Source organism: Carettochelys insculpta, chromosome 9 (genome assembly GCF_033958435.1).
Source record: "Carettochelys insculpta isolate YL-2023 chromosome 9, ASM3395843v1, whole genome shotgun sequence".
Classification (NCBI taxonomy): domain Eukaryota; kingdom Metazoa; phylum Chordata; order Testudines; family Carettochelyidae; genus Carettochelys; species Carettochelys insculpta.
In genome coordinates, this window is record NC_134145.1 from 8,769,971 (window position 1) to 8,782,047 (window position 12,077).

The window sequence follows — 12,077 nt, forward strand, 5'->3', positions numbered from 1 at the left end:
AATAAAAAATTATTTCAAGAAGAATAAAACAGCTCCTTAAAGGGCCAAAAATTTGTAAGTATATTGTCTGTGCTGGGCAGACAACATCCAGGGGACAGCCAAGACTATTGTATACATTGGCGGGGAAGGAAGTGACCCTATCTGGCTCCACAACAGAGAGTGAAAGGGAATACATAATACCATACTGAGGCATAAAGATTTTAACAGCATTGAGCTACGTCTACACGTGAAGCGTACATCGAATAGCTTATTTCGATGTAGCGACATCGAAATAGGCTATTTCGATTAATAACGTCTACACGTCCTCCAGGGCTGGCGACGTCGACGTTCAACATCGACGTTCGATGTCGACGTTCAACATCGACGTTGCACAGCACCACATCGAAATAAGGGGTTGCGAGGGAACGTCTACACGCCAAAGTAGCACACATCGAAATAAGGGTGCCAGGCACAGCTACACACAGGGTCACAGGGCGGACTCAACAGCAAGCCGCTCCCTTAAAGGGCCCCTCCCAGACACAGTTGCACTAAACAACACAAGATCCACAGAGCCGACAACTGGTTGCAGACCCTGTGCATGCAGCATGGATCCCCAGCTGCAGCAGCAGCAGCCAGAAGCCCTGGGCTAAGGGCTGCTGCACACGGTGACCATAGAGCCCCGCAGGGGCTGGAGAGAGCGTCTCTCAACCCCTCAGCTGATGGCCACCATGGCGGACCCCGCTATTTTGATGTTGCGGGATGTGGATCGTCTACACGTGCCCTACTTCGACATTCAACTTCGAAGTAGGGCGCTATTCCCATCCCCTCATGGGGTTAGCGGCTTCGACGTCTCGCCGCCTAACGGCGATGTTAACATCAAAATAGCACCCAACACGTGTAGCCATGACAGGCGCTATTTCGAAGTTAGTGCTGCTACTTCGAAGTAGCGTGCACGTGTAGACACAGCTTTGGTGAAGGATGCATTACTCATTTGTGTTTATAAAGTGCCTGCTCTGTCCATGCTGGCTAGGCATTAGGATAGCTGTTAGTTCTTGTCTGTGAATTCCGTATATAAACAAGCAAACATCAAATCAGCTGCTGATGGTGTTGTGTTGTCTAAGTCTTAGCCATTTTTGTAATTTCTTCTTGCAGTGTTAAAAAATGTTTTTTGAGCAGCGTGGATATCAAGGACTGTCTTTTGATTTATCAATAGCTTTTTTCAGATTGGAAACCGTTATATTTGCATGTTGTTTTATCATTTTCCATCATGGTTTTAATGTCTATTGTGGTATCCTTCCCAAATCAGAGATTTTAACCTTTGAATCTCAGTTTTATAGAGCATTTGTTTTAAATGTTTTAATGGGATTATTTAAGTAGAGGTCTATAAAACCTGGTGCATTTCCTTTACAAGAAGTTCATGTAAAATGTTTTATTTCATTTCTGTCCTCATGGGGTTCATTGTTCCCAAGCTGACTCTTGCGTTTCAGATTTAAACAAACCCAAATTCTCAAAGTAGTACTTTGTCAAAACTGTCATGATTTGTGTTGAAAGCATGTAAAACCTAAAGATTCCACATGCCCTTGATGTAAAGCCATAAATTGAATTAGGTTTCCTCAAAACTCATCTCTGAATTTCTCAAGAATGTAGCCATATTTGCTTGGAGAGTTTATAAACCTCACCTGAGTTTCAAGCTAGTAATGCAACTGGCAGCTTTCCAGAGGCTTTAATTTTTTACACAAACATTTTGAACAGCTCTGCTGCTAAGGTCAATGATGAATTTACAGTGCTGGCTGAAGGACTTGGTTCAGAAAGTTTAGAAAATATTAACTGAACAAGACAGTATATTATAAACAATGTTGAACCAGAGTCAACCTATGGAAGTATTTTACATAGGCAAATACCATAAATGGAACAAAAATAATCCCACCTGCAACATTGTATGCTCACTAATTATACATTTAAAGTTAACATTTACTATTACAAAAATATAATAGTGCTCCAAGGTCCAAACCAGCAAATGTTTACCCACTAGATATAGAGCTTGCTGCCATGATAACTCCCACTGACCCAATGAGACTACTTTTAGCAGTAAATCTGAGGGGTGTTCATGTTAATAGTACACCCGGTAATAAGATATGGTTATCCTCAACTTATTAGTATTTGCACCACTAAGAAAACATCAAGGCTATGTTTACACTAGAGAGTTTTGTTGACAAAACTCACGGACAGACCATCCACATAACAAATGTGTTCTGTCAACAATAAATCGACAGAATGTGACACTTTTGTCGACAGCGTTCTGCCATTCCATTCCCCCAGGAGGTAGAATGCCTCTGACAGAATCTGTCAATAGAAAACAAGTGTGGATGCTCCAAGGAGCACTCTGTCAATAGACAGGGCTTCCAGGTTACTGGGTGGCCCTGTTTGCTGTGCTTCCAGTTGGTCTTTCTGTCAAGAGAGCAGCTGGGCAGTACAGCTGCTCTCTGTTGACAGAGTGGATCACTTTTGCGATTCTCTTTGCTGTCTGACCACAATCTGTCGACAGAAGTTTTGTTGGAAGATATCTTCTGACAGTAACTCCAGTTGAAAGATCACTGTAGTGTATAGCCCAAGCTTTACTGTGAAAATTATTGCAGATTTTGCAAAATTCATTTGCTTTTTTATTGTTTGTTTTTACAATAAACATGTGCTACATGAAGATTTAATGAAGAATTTGAACTTGTTTATCTATAGGACTCACTACAATAGCCTAGATAACTTCAGGTATGTCAATACTACAGATTTATTCTGAAATAGTTTATTCCAGAGTTGTTATTCCAAAATAAGGTATTCCAAAATAATGCATCTACACGACAGGGAGCCCCAAAATAAGCAAAACTTATTCTGAAATAGTGTGTCCACACACAATAGAGCACTGCTTCCAAGAAATACTGGCTGTGCCTACACTAGCACCCCTTTTTTGAAAGGGGATGCTAATGAGATACTTCAGGATATGCTAATGAGGCACTGCAATGAATATGCAGCACCTCGTTAGCATAATTGTGGCTGTGGCACTTCGAAAGTGCCACTTTCGATTGCGCGTGGCTCATCTACACAGCATCCTTTTTGAAAGGACCCTGCACGCTTTGAAATCCCCTTTTTCCTATAACCAAATAGAAATAAGGGGATTTTGAAATGTGTGGGGTCCTTTCAAAGAGGACCCCCTGTAGATGAGGCATGCACTATCGAAACCAGCACTTTTGAAGTGCCGCAGCCACCATTATGCTAATGATGTGCTGCATATTCATTGCATATCTCAAAGTATCTCATTAGCATCCCCCTTTCGAATATGGGATTTACTTTTCAAAGAGCAGTGTCTACACTGGTTTTCTTCTTTCAAAAGAAGCTATTTCAAAATAAGAATATGCAAATGAGGTGCCAGAGATGCAAATCTGCACCTCATTTGCATTTTATGTTTCCCTCCTTTTCATACCTCTTTTGAAAGAAGAATGCAAGTGTAGGCACAGCCTGTGTCTACACAGCAGCTTTATTTCAAAATAAACTATTTTGAAATAGCCCCTATTCCCTGGCTACACAGCCCCTATTTTGAAATACCTGTTTCAAAATAAGCACTATTCCTCATGGAATGAGGTTTACCAATTTCAAAATAAGCCCACCACTATTTTGAAATTATTTAGAAATAGCAGGTGCATTGTGTAGATGCTTGTAAAGTTACTTTGAAATTGTGGCCGTTTTTCCAACATAACTTTGCTGTGTAGACATACTCTTTGTAACAGAGTCAAGCCAGCAGACCCCAGCTGGAAGGATGAAAGGCAGCCCAGGACACAGTCTGGGCTAGGGGAAGAGGAGAAAGATCCAGTTAGGCTCCCAGGTGGAGGAAGTAGGGAGTGGCAGCAATTAGGCAAGGTGGGGCTAAAAAGCTGTCCCTGGCTGTGTCTACACTATGAGCTAAAATCAAATTTATTAAAACTGATTTCTTAACACTGGGTTTTATCCATTCGATTTTGAGCATCCTCAGCTTCCCATGTGCTCCCCACAAAATCAATTTATTGCTGCCACACACAGGAAGCTTAAATCAAGTGCTGCTGCAGTGTATTGTGGGAATCCATCCCACAGTTCTCTAAGCCCTATAGCATTCTGGCTATTTTCACTGGTACAGCATGGGGAAAAACTGCCCCACAAGTAGATGTGAGTATCTGATGACATCTTCCCACATTTCATTCCCCTCTTTCCTCTGCCATGTTAAACAAATGCGCCTTTTTCCAGAAGGGGGTCTGGCTTGTCTTTATAAGAGATGTGCTTCTTATAAATGAGGAGAGTGGAGGGGTAGTAAACCTGTCCCCACCCACAGGTTTTTGAAAACAGAATGCAAAAGCACTGGATCTTTGAAGGCTTGGGTCTGGATTTTGATCTCCTGGCAAAGAAGAGCCTTAGAAGAAGAATATGTTTAAGTAGACATGGGTGCTACACTGAAACTCAAATGAATCATTGAAACAGTTATGGCTCAGGGTGGCTAAAAGACAGCAGACGATACAGCCAGCCACGAAAATTGTGACCACCCAGGGAGACCCGAACACCAGCCCCTATTAGCAGTGGGCCTAAGCTTTGATTGTGTTTGGACCTGGAGCTGTCAAAAAAAGGCCCTAAGTAGACACAGGTGCTAAACTGAAAACCAAATGAATCATTGCAACAGGAACAACTTGGGGCAGCCAAAAGACAGCAGACTAAAGCCAGCCCTGAGAATCATGACTGCCCCGGGAGACCCTTTGATTATGTTTGGACATGAATCTGGATTTAGGTCTCCTGCCAAAAAAGACACTTAGAAGAAGAATACATTTAAGTCGATACAGGTGCTACACTGAAACTCAAATGAGTCATAGGAACAGTTACAGACCCCAGACTGTAGCCAGCCCCGAAAATCATGACCACCAAGGGAGACTTTCTCTGGGCAGCCAAAAGACTCCCAGCTATAGCCAGAATCTTAAAATAATGACTGCTGAGGTAGACTTCCCCCGAGCAGCTAAAAGACCCCTGGCTACAGCCAGCACCCGAAAATCGTGACCGCCAAGGGAGACTTACCCCGGGTGACTAAAAGACCCCAGACTACAGCCAGACTACTACCTGAAAATCGTGACCCTCACTGCATGCAAGCTGCCTGGCACCTTGTGAAGCATGTCCTTTTATTGGTTCAGGGTCAAGGCACATGATGTGGCTGGGCACAGGAAAGTTCCAGACCGTGTGGCGCCTCTGGGGGGAGGGAAGGGAGGAGATATGGGGGTCAGGGCAAAATGTAAGCATCTGAAAAGAAGTTTCTCATCCAAGCATGACCCATACCCGCAGACTAGCTGCCACGTGATGCAGGTGAGGGAAGGCTCCAGAATGCATGGCACCTCTTGAAGAGGGACGGGAGGGGTGAATTGGGAATAAGGGAATTTCAAAGTCTGGGGTTTATGTCGAAGTGTTTGTGTCTACATGGCCAGTTTGCGTTTCAAAAGCAGCACTTCAGAAGCATGACTGGCCACTATTATCCTAATAAGGCACTGAATATTCATATCAGTGCCTCATTAACCAGTTCCAATCTGTGTTATTTAAATACCCTTTCTGACAGGGAGTGGTCGCGTAGCCATGGCCTCACTGTAACTGAATTATCAAAGATTTTATAAAAATCATCAGACGTGTCTTCTCAACTGACTCTCCACCTACTGTCACCCCTCCCTTGATTTTATCTGATCCCTGAAAATAATTCAGGGACAATGAAAATTATGGAAAAAGAATAAACAGTAAAGATTTGGGCAAAAGAGTTGCTGAGGGGGAGGGTTTTGGGTTCCCAGTCCATTATCCACCTTCTGTGCACAGTCTGTCTTCTCAACTGACCCTCCACCCACTCTTCACTGCATGAAGGGGTCCAAAGTTAGAAGAAAGAGGATAGAATAGGTTAGGAAAAAAGATTTGTCTTTCCTCGTCACTACACAGGCATTGCCAACAAGGCGAATGGGGGATGGGGCTCGCCAAATTTCATTGCCATTGTGGGGTAGTTTGGCATATGGGAAGTTGAACGGCCAGCTGACATGGTCCCCAAAAATCTTTTTTGGCTGTGAGGCGTGGGGTCCATGGCTTGATGGCCACTTGAACTGTTCCCCCTCGGTGGCAGCCAGGCCCCGCAATTTGTAGCCACTGGGGGAGACTTCTCCCTACGGCAGAAAAGCCCTGAAAAATCTTAGATAATGGTGTAAACTTTCCCCCTGACAGCAGCTAGCTCCTCAGGTCCTTTTGGGGCTGGGGGGTTTCATTGGGGGGCCAGTTGAATTAGTCTCCTCAGGCAGCTGTAAGCCCTGCAATTGATAGCCACCAGGGGAGACTCCCCCACTGGTAGCAAAAAGGCACAGAAAATATTTTTGGTGGGGGGCCAGTTAAAGCACCCCCCTGGATGGCTGCAAACCACCAAAAATCTTTCCCATCTTTGGAGCCCTAACAAAGCAGAAGCCAGGACATGGTGCTGCCTGGCCATGTGGTCAGCACCAAACAGCAGGCACATCCTTTTATTGGGCTGGGGGCTAGCCATGTGATGCGGATGAGCATGGGAAAGACCCTGACTGCGCGGTGCATATGGAGGAACGAGGGGGGTTGCACACAAACTTAAACTGCTGAGAAGAAGCTTCTTGGCATCTTATGCAAGCACAACCTCCACAACAGCCTTGCTGCTATGTGGTGTGGCAGGGCAGCACCTGGCACAGGGCAGCAGCTGGCACCAGGCAGCACAGAAAAACATACCAAGTGTAGAGACAGAACCACAGACTCCATCCTGGAGCTATTTGTAATGGGTAGATGTGTTCACAGCGCTAATAGCAAAGAAAGAAAGACATTTCTCAGCCTCTCATACAACCATGACTCCACAGCCACAGGCTTCCTGGTCCCGATTCAAAATTCAGGGTCTTCCTGTTACCTAATTCCTGCGCACCTAGAGAGCAGCAGCCAGAATGGAGCACTGTAGGGCATATGGGACACCTCTGGAGGCTAATAAATTAGACTTTAAGACACTTCCACACTGGCCTTTATTGGAACTTTTAAATCCAAACTTGATGCTACACCCAGCAGGTACTAACAATATTGTGGTATCAGTATTAGTGCTCCCGGAATCGAGCTAGTGGTATTTACAAGGAAGACAGTCATGTGGTAATATCGAGCTACCTGCCTTAAATTCAAGTTTATCTCGTAGTGTAGGTGTAGCCTAACATATTGCTATGCACTGCAATGTGGACGCAGCTTATTTCTCAGAGCTACATGTAACTATGCACATGTTATACTGCCACCAACACTGGTGTGTCACACAGATACAATACATACACTTTGCAGTACTGCATGGATCTTGCTAGAAAGCAGAATAGTGATGACCAATACTTCAAATATGTGCGCATCTACAAAATAACTGGAGTGACAGAGGGTCCTGCAGGAAAAACGGGGAGGAATGGAGATCAACAACACTGATTTTTAAAAGCTGAAAAATCATGTATTCTGGTTTTGGCGAGGAGGCTTTGTGGCCTAGTGGGTGGCACACTAGACTGGGACCAGGGAGACCTTAATCCTATTTCCAACTCTGTCAGTGTCCTGCTGGGTAGCCTTTGATGTGTCATTTCACTCTTCTGAGTCAGTTTCCTCCCTCTGAATACAGATAAAGATACTACCACCTTTGTAGAGTGCTGTGAGGCAGATCATTTTCGTGTGCTATAATTAAAGCAAAAGTTTGAGAGATGTAATTTCTGTGACAAACACAACTTCAGAGTATTTCCATAAGAAATCATTGTCTACTAATTGTCCTGTCCATTTCTGAAGAAGACCCTTGCATTAGTTGTTATAGGAATGCCCACTGAAGTCATTGGAAAGGTGCGCTGAATTGGCCCCATATGTCTTCGTGGATGGTATTTTGGGGGTGGGGGGTGTTTAATGAGAAAAACTCTAACATGACATGTCACAGAAACGTTTTTCTAATTTATTCATTTTCTTATGCCATAACAACCCTCATGATTTGTCATGATAAACCAGGCTTTACTTGTAACCATCTTGGTGACCTTTGTAACTTCTGACATCAAAATTTCCATAGGCTTGCTGGGTCTCAGTGTTTCCCACAATAATCTCAATTCTTTCTTCTTATTAATATGATTGCCCCTAGGGTAGCACTAGTTAATCCTCTCAAGAAATTGGCTGGAAAGCCCCTGCACTGAAGGTTCAAAGGTCACTGCCAAACTGATATCTCCCAAATGGCACCACCTGGTGAGTAATGAGGTATGCACAAAATAATATTAATCATATTTAATGTTCTCTGGTGCTCTCAATGTTACATTTTGTGACTTTATAGCAGGTAAACTTTTTATTGTACTAGTAGATATTTTGCTAGAAAATTTGACTTTAAGATTTATATTCCTGGTTGTACTGTATTTAAAATTATATTGGACTTTTCCATTTATTTATTCCTCTTCCATATAATAATACCCTAGGTATTTAGAAATGGCATCACTTTTCTTATACAAAAACAGGCTTCCTGCCAATTTCTTGAATTTAAATCTCTAGCCTGACCTTCTGGTCTTTTTTAGTATTTAATATTTAGCTGATATGGATTTGTTATTTGAAATGGAATACATTTTACTAGATACAGGTTCTTAGGGCACTGGTATCAGAAGTACAATTACATACAATATATTGCTTAACTTGATTTAAACAGCTACACTACTCTGACAGGACAGAGAAGCTTTTAAAATCATCAGCAAATCAAAACAAAAATTACACAAAGAAATAACTACAGCTAGCCTCTCCTTCCAGATATTTTTAATATCTAATATCTCCTGTATACTAAATCCATCAAACACATAGGATACTGCACAGCACAATATTCTATTAAAGGACACAAAACACCTATATTTTGAGATTCTTGATGCAGTTTCTTTCTGCATAAAAACCACGTATTCTCCCAAACAAAACATTTTATATACACATTTAACTTATAATATTCTAATTTAGAATAAGATACATATGTAAATGGCACTACTGTAATCATCACATTGTGTGTGTAAGCATGTGAATAAGATTGGCACTTTTATCATATGCCTAAACAGTAACTACATTTTCCTGTTCTTGCTAAATTATCTTAAAAACTAAATTATAATCTATGTTTTCTCAATATATAGACTCTCCTGTTAGGAGCTGTTTTACAAAGTTGGCCTCCTGAGATTATTTGACTTTGAGGTCTATACTATGAAGACAGCTTTAGTTAAACTAAAAAAGAAAGCTTATATGAAACAGGACATTATCTGTGAGAATATTTTAAATCAGATTTCCTTTACAGTTATTCTTTCACTTACATTCATATATTTGCCTTTTTTAATATGCTGTAACTATCTTAATGTGCAAATGACCTCACAATATATCATTTGTGGAAGGAAGGAAGAAAGAAAGGAAGGAAAGGTACTTTATAATAAATTACAAAGGTTAAAGTGCACACTTACGTTGCTTTTTCCCATTGCAATTTCATAGCTTTGCTAATGGCAGCCTGCTGAACAATTTAAAAAACAACTGTTTAATTAGAATGCAGTTGTTGCTTTTTTGTAGTATTACTGCTAAGGGCACTAAGATGCCTTCTCATAGGCAGGTGCAGGTGGTTTGTACAGCTCATTTAGCCTGGGTGAGTAATGTCAGTTCAGGAGGAGAGAGAGGCTTGTGTCTTCAAACTTTCAATCTGCCTCCATTATCTGTGATCAAGGTGGAACCACAGGGGAGTGGAATTACTGGCAGGTCTAGGACAAGTGAAGAGGCAGAGAATCTGAACGACGTATTAATCATCTTTCCCCTCTCTTCACTGGCGCCAGCCTCTGTGCCTCCGACTCCCCGGCGCCAGGCAAATGGATTCTCTGTCCCCACAGGTACAAGCTAGTGCCTTTCAGGGGCAAGTCATCAGAATAATAATTACTGACACTGCTGAGATCAGCCCTAACTGGTCCACAAGGGACAAGAAAAGTATTATTGGAGGGACATATTTCCTGGATTTTTATATTAGTATTTATAGCGTTATGCTTTAGACATTCTACAAGTTAACTGACAATTTTAGAATTATATCATCCTAAATCTATGCTCTTGATTACCAGAATAGCATCATTAACATAATATAAGTAATTAATCTTCACAATTTCACCTTAAAATGTTATTTGTATCAATTGCTGGGGTATGTATACAAAAAAGAGCACATTAGATCATTTATGCTGCAGCAACTCTTATAATTCAGTTGATAGTACAAACAATGGCTCTCAATCTTTTTGGACTATTGCACCCTTTTCAAGTGTTTGTTCTGTCATGTGTAGCCCAAGTCTCATGTCACTTAAATGCTCCTGGCGTGTAAAGTGAGACACAAAAATACATAAGTGTAACAGCACACTATTACTGAAAAAATATTGTCTTTCTAATTTTACCATATTATTATAAAATAAATCAATTGGAATATAACTATTGTACTCATATTTCAATGTGATATGTGAGCCTGTTTTTCACTTGGGAGCCTTGGGTGAAACCGGAGCCCTGGATGGCAAGGCTGAAGCCTGAGCCAAGCTGCCTGGGGCTGATGCATGTAACAGATTCACAGGGCTTTCCACCCCTTAACAGCAGCTCTGCACTTGCAGCTCCCCTGAATCCATCCTGTGAACCCCATTCCCACAGGAGTCACAACTCCCAGGCTCAGAAACACTGATCCAGATAAGTATCTGAGAGGTAGCTGTGTTAGTCTGTGTCTGCAAAAACAATGAGAAGTCCCGTGGCACCTGATAGACTAATAGATATTTTGGAGCATAAGCTTTTGTGGGCAAAGACCCGCTTCATCAGATGCATGTGATGAAGTGGGTCTTTGCCCATGAAAGCTTATGTTCCAAAATATTTGTTAGTCTGTAAAGTGCCACAGGACTTCTCATTAATCTAGAAAGACTTTGGTCGAGGACCATTGCTATAAACAAAACAACACTTGCACATCTAGCTTCCATACCTAACAAAACACAGCACACTACTTTAATATGGCCTTTCCTGACTGCATAATTAGACAAATGTAATATATAATGTATTCACACTACATACATATCTATATTAGCACTCACATGAGCACACTTGAATATGTGCAGATAAATAGGTGTAGCTAATCATTTAACTGTTATATCAAGTATCTTGAAGGATTTTACATTCTAGATTTTATTAACATTTAGCACTTGCATTGCTCTTTTACTCTTCAAAGCAATATACACACATTAAATAACACAATTAATTTAAAAATAGAATAGGCTAAACAATGAAAAATCCTGTGGCACCTTAAGGTGAACAAATTAATTTGGGCATAAGCTTTTGTGGGCTGGACCCCATTCTGTCAGATGCTCCAACCCACAAAAGCTTATATCTAAATTAATTTGTTGGTGTTTAAGATGAACTCCTCATTGTTTTTGCTGAAACATACTAACACAGGTACCACTTTGACACTTGTCGCCATGCAAAGAATAAGGTAGTAGCTCCTAATGAACAGATTTTCAACACAATAATAGTATTAATATTAATGCATTTCTCCACTGGAAAAAATAGACAATGGATGCACCTACACTAGCCCCCTTCTTTGAAGGGGGCAAGCTAAGCAGGCACGTCAGAGGAGTCTAATAAGGCACTGCGATGCATATGCAGCACTTCATTAGCATAATGGCCGCCATGGGAACTTAGAAGATGCTAACTTCGAAGCGCTGACAGGCAGTGTAGCCACGGATGCTTCCAAGTACACGCTGAATTTCGAAATTCCCTTACTCCCAAAAAGGTTTTCAAAGCTCCTGCAGCTACGCTGACCTGTCAGCACTGTGAAGTTGGCAGCTTTGAAGTTCCTGCAGCAGCTATTATGCTAATTAGATGCTGCATATGCATCACAGCACCTCATTATCCTCCTATGACCTGCCTGCTTAGCATGCCCCATTCGAAGGAGGGAATTAGTGTAGACGCACCCAATATATGATACTTTTTACATTACAGTACAAAGTATTTTACTTCACATATTGTACACCACTGCACAAAATATTTAATATTTTCTTTTGCTATTG

General features: G+C 41.6%; 1 protein-coding gene and 1 long non-coding RNA gene across 2 annotated transcripts in view; one reads left to right on the plus strand and one right to left on the minus strand.

The window, feature by feature from the left end:
• Positions 1-12,077, minus strand: part of AGBL4 (AGBL carboxypeptidase 4) — a 1,459,638-nt gene that overhangs the window by 857,611 nt on the left and 589,950 nt on the right. The window lies entirely within an intron of this gene.
• The window catches only part of LOC142017572 (uncharacterized), a 35,631-nt gene continuing 31,783 nt past the window's right edge, over positions 8,230-12,077 (plus strand). The window contains exon 1 of the long non-coding RNA XR_012646557.1: positions 8,230-8,247. This is a non-coding gene — a long non-coding RNA (uncharacterized LOC142017572). The remainder of the gene's footprint in view (positions 8,248-12,077) is intronic.